The sequence below is a fragment of the Notothenia coriiceps genome, unplaced genomic scaffold (genome assembly GCF_000735185.1).
Source record: "Notothenia coriiceps isolate Sejong01 unplaced genomic scaffold, NC01 NC01_scaffold00000339, whole genome shotgun sequence".
NCBI classification, from domain to species: Eukaryota; Metazoa; Chordata; class Actinopteri; order Perciformes; family Nototheniidae; genus Notothenia; species Notothenia coriiceps.
The window spans coordinates 14,478,190-14,483,582 of record NW_011333040.1 but is presented as its reverse complement, the minus strand read 5'-3'; the positions used below and the strand labels follow the sequence as shown (position 1 = coordinate 14,483,582).

The window sequence follows — 5,393 nt, the reverse complement described above, 5'->3', positions numbered from 1 at the left end:
AAAAAAGTTTTATTCGTCACCGCTGGGGGACAGCTGCCCCCCCCTTCTTTTTTCAAACTCCTTTGTGACGCGATCACCTAACAGTTTCTTTTTTTACAGGATACGTTTGCAATAAATAATTATTATTAATTTTTTTTTCTTAATATTTTTTTAATAGGGTAAAAAATAAAAGGTAAAAATAAACATTAGTAGAGCGCCTGGGGGCCCCACGGGGCTGTTTATCTTGTGTTTAAAAGACACCTTTTGTGACGCAACCTCGATATATAAATTAAAATTATAAATTGTAACAAAAGAACAACAAAAACACATATCATTACAAGCTAATAAATCACTATATAACATCAACATACAAACGATAAATAAATATATAAACGTAACAACCTCCTCCGAGTCCAGTCTTCTTAAACAGTAATACGGTAGAGACGTGACATCGAAACACGTAAGGTGTTATTGTCGAACTTAAGAGACTTATTACAGACTATCACTTGTCCTTCACTGATGGGAAGGTTGGGTCCGTGACGCAGAGGTGTCCACCTGTCTCCCCTCAGCCGTCTGCAGAACGACTCCTCGGACCGTCCTCGTACTACCATCTCCTTCCTGACCTGGACAGACTTGCGGTGTCTGTGCGTCGCAGTCATAGGTTCTAGTATAAGTTAGTGCATGTCGGTTCCAAATTAAATATGTCGTCGGAAGGTTAGTTTCCCGAAGTGTTTTTACTTTCGTAATTCTCCGAATTCCTTGTATAATATTTTGCCGTAAATCTTTGTCGAGTAATTTTCGGTTTCTATTATTTTGTAACTTATTGTTTCCCTGTACTTAATTTCCCCTGGGATAATACGCGATACAAAACCGTATCGCTATTCCGACAGAGTCTATATATGTTTATATATTTGTTGTACAGTTAGAACTTCACAAACCCGATTTTTTGTGTTTAAAGATGCCCGTACGGAGGTAAAGGAGATTAAGTGAAGGACAAAGGTTCTTTTTGGTTTCAACCGACTAACCCCATATTTCGAATCTTTTTTTTTTTTTAACTATATTTTTCCCTCCCCACGACTCAAGAGTACGCCCTGGGCCGTCGATGACAGTTTGATTTATGACGCACTACTTTTTGCGGTATATGTACCTAATAGTCTCCTCGCAGACACTTTGCATACCTCGAGTTTTCCGAAGGAGAACGGCCAAATATGGTGTTCCACTCAAGGAAAAATGAGACGAAGAAGTGTGTGTACGAGAGGTCCAGTCCAATCGAAAAAAAGTCTCCAATCGCTACGATTACATTTGTGGCTGTAATAATTAGTAGTTTTGTCAGCCCAGTAACAACGACTATCGTTCAAATGAACTACCCGTGCACCCAGGGTGTAAAGTATATGAATCCAGCAGTAGTAGCCTGCGTTTAGACCAGTCGAAGGCACAACGGGGGCAAAAATCTCTAAACCCATGCTTCCTTTCTCCCTACCAAATAAAGACTGCGACGCACTCAAGCGGACTGTGTGGCCCCTGTATAGAATACATGATTTTCGTAGTTCTTTCCCGAAAACGTACTATCCAGGGAAATTTCAACGTCACCGTAAAATTCTACACTTCATCAAGTTAATTTTCGTCGCCGTTTTTCTTTTCAGAAGTCGGACCTAAATTTTCATCTAGTATTCAGTCCTTGACTAGACACCATACCCTCGTAACCTAAAAAAATTACAGTATACAATCGTTGTCTTAATGACAAGGGGGAGAAAGTGAAACTTACACATCCCCCTTATTATAAATATTATAATATTTTTTGTTGTTGTTATGAGATCCATTTGTGGCGGACGATATTTAATTTTGGCGACCCGCCACAAATAAATCAATGTATGGGAAACACTGTAAACGTTATCTTTTGAGGACGTTGAGCTCCTGGGACCTGAAGTGTAGTTTTAATATCTGCTGTGTTTGTCCTCAGTGCCGATGCTGGTGCTGGGGGGGCTGACCTGCGTCTTCTCCTGCGTCTTCGTCCTGTTCTTCAACACGAGGTACCGCCGGCTGGAGGCCGAGGAGCAGGCCACGTACAGGACCAACACCATAAACTCCTCGACCCCCGAGAGCACTCCCAGTGAGGGGAAGGAAACTGCTGACTGTTGACCACAGACTGACAGACAGAGGGCATTATGGGAGTTATACCTGGTACCAAACAGAGAGAAGCTTTTTTGAATCGAAACATTCCTTCACCCATAAACTATTTTTTATGACGTTGATGCCAAACTGACATTCATCCTGTTGCTACTACCATTTTCAGAAAATTGTAAACTGATTTTATTGATATATTTTATGCTTTTTTTTTTACAGAAAAATTTTATTTGTAGGGAATTTGAAATCTTGGGGTATAGTTCTCTGAATGAAGGACGTATCTCATCATGTCTTTAATACATTTGATTGCAGTAATACGAGACAAACGACGACAAACCAAAAATATAATGCGGTTTGATTCAGACTCTGAAAAAGCGCACATCTTCAGTTTTTTTTTACAGACGTTCCCACAGTGCCACAGACTTCACTCCAGTGATTCCTTCCAGCAGTCATGGGAAACAGAGGAAGTCTTGTAGCTGCATCACATGATCCTCATCCACTTTCTGCCGCTGTGCAGAGAAACTGGATTCATCTGACTCTCAGGGACTTCCTGATGTTTACTGCTGAGGATTCAGACCACTTTATCATTCTCCACCTGGAGCTGCTGGAAACACCTCCATGTATCACCTCACCGTGTCTCATCCTGTTGTACTGTAACACAGTCTGAATATCATGTTTTAAAGGTCCCCTATCATACGGTTTTTCATCAATATATTACAGGTCTCCGATATATTCAGAACATGTCTCTGAAGTGTTTGGCTCCAAAAACCAAACAGATCATTGCAGCATCCCATAATCCCCCTCTGTTTCAGGGTGCTAGTGACTTATCCGACCGGCCCACCTCGGTACCGCAAGTAAATACCGCTAGTAAATTGTCGACGGGGGGGTGCTAGTGACTTATCCGACCGGCCCACTTCAGTACCGGCCCATCGGGATTCGTCCCGATGGCCAGTCCGCCACTGCTCTCAGCTGAATGAGGCTCTCTTCTCTCATTTACAAATACAGCTGCAAGCTTTTAGACTTCTCTCCGACAGAAACGGGAGATGACGTACATTTTTATACCAGAATATGTTTGTTTTAAATCTGATGTTTACGAGGTGCTTGGTTGTTGCAACAGTCCCTCTAAATATCCAAAACGTTACAATCAAATGCTTAAAGGGGACCTATCATGCAAAATGCACTTTTGTACGTCTTTTATACATAAATATGTGTCCCCTGGTGTTCCAGGGAACTCACCAAGTGTCAGAAAACACAACCCTCTCTCTTTTCCTCCGTACCCAAATCTCTTAAAAAGGGGCTGCAACGGATCTGATACAGACTGATCCAGATTTGAACACTTCTATGTCGTCAAAGAAGTTGCGCTACGGCTATTGGGCAAACTCCACCAATCAGGAGGAGACAGCCACGGACATTGCCGTTCGAAAGCGCTGGAGACGCTGTAGTACATATTTCAGGCCACCAGATGGTGCTGTTCTCACTGAATCCGAGCTCTTTCGGGTTTGGGACGGAAAATGATGGATTCACCAACCAAGTACATGGGGGGAATGTAACTCCGGTAAAGAGGCGGCGACACGAGGGAGGCCTTGTCGTCGGCTTAAACGATACAGGTCAGGACGGAAATGCGTCCGGAACTATCTGTCTAGTTTTCTCAAATGCAGTATTACTGGGATGAGAACCACAAGGACCCTATTGGGAGTCTTCCGTCCGGCTAATGATTCGTTGCCGAGAAGTGACCTAACACCTTGCGGAGGGGAACCGAAGAGGTGTCGTAGGACGTCCGTGGATAGCCCACACGCACGAGTAAGCTGAGCACCAGACTCGATGAGGACCCGAAAACAGTCCACAAAGGTAGGTTCTTAAACCGTCGTCGGCTCGACCAGGAGCGGCGAGTGAAAACAGGCGAAATAGTCTAATCTGCAGAGACAGGGTCACACCGGGTACGTAACGACCAGGAACGACTCAATCTCGAGATTGACAATTCAAGACCAACCAGAACCATGAAAGCCCGCCGTCTATTCGAGCAGACCGTTATGCTCCGATGTTATAGGGTATCACTTGTAGCTTAGCTCACAATACTTACTCTGATATCCATGAATGCATTGGGTAAGAGTCTCATGTACTTCACTCTCAGAGTGGTCTGCCGGGAGGAACGATACCACTTCGCTCTTCTCCACGAATAAAACTTACTGCGTACGCGCTATCGCGTTCGTCTAATATCCCCACCTAAGGGACTGCGACTGCAGTTTCTAGTGGTCGGTTAGTCCTAACAGCATTTACTCTACCTACGAAGACAACGAGGCGCTACTCCCCGCTTAGGTATCACTCTGTAGGAGGTGAAGTTACAATGAGAAATCTTGCCCCATGCATATTGGCATACAAAACAACCCAACGATTAATTCTGAATTTCATGGCTGAATTCCTATGACTTACACACTCCGATTGTAAACTAACGCTTAACCAATGTCTTCGGAAAGTCTCTTATGCTAGTAATTAACGTCAGAAACCGAAGTCATGTTCACAAAATAAAAGTGTGTGTCGAACGAACTCTATAATTTAGATTTTAGGGTGACTTGCTCAATTCCGTGTTCAGAGGTTCAGGAGTACAAAGGTTACCGAAGTTTTTTATGGACGTGTATGTATTTTTTTGTTTGTCAGTCTTTTACATTTTGTACAGAAAGAATAAGTGGTTTCTGTGTTAGCCATGACGTACATAATGGAAATAAAACGGTGGTGTTGGGTTTTGGAAAGATAGAAATTCCTAAGTGCTAACGAAACTCGACAAACGGTTACAGGTCGTCAAGAAGTTGTATTTTGTTGCGAATGTTTAAGTTCTGTACATGTCAATTATGAACGGCCACCAGAAAATTGGTGTTGGTCCCTGTCACCGTAAAATTACCTTGTTCCTGTACAAATCACCGTGTCGTATAATAATACAAGAGTATTTTGTCAACAGTTGGTTGTCCTTTGTCAAACCAAAATCTAGGACCAAGGACCAGACTCTAGTTTGGTAAAGGGTGGGAACGTTTGTATAATGATCTTTGCCGCGTTTTTATTTTGTGTACAATTAATTATAGTACAACTAAAATGAACTTCCATGTAATCGAATAAAAATCAAAGATATGGGCAGAGATCAGATCTTGGACGTTAGATTTCACCTGGAAGTACGATAAAAACTATTATAAACATTGGTTGGACTATATGATTCGTAATAAATATGAAATAAAAAGTTTATGGTTTGTCCAGTACGTAAAAAATAGGTCAAGAGTCAATGTTTGAGTTAAATTTTGACG

At 42.3% G+C, this 5,393-nt stretch overlaps 1 protein-coding gene across 1 annotated transcript in view; it reads left to right on the top strand.

The window, feature by feature from the left end:
- The window catches only part of nipal3 (NIPA like domain containing 3), a 75,583-nt gene that overhangs the window by 49,155 nt on the left and 21,035 nt on the right, over positions 1-5,393 (top strand). The window lies entirely within an intron of this gene.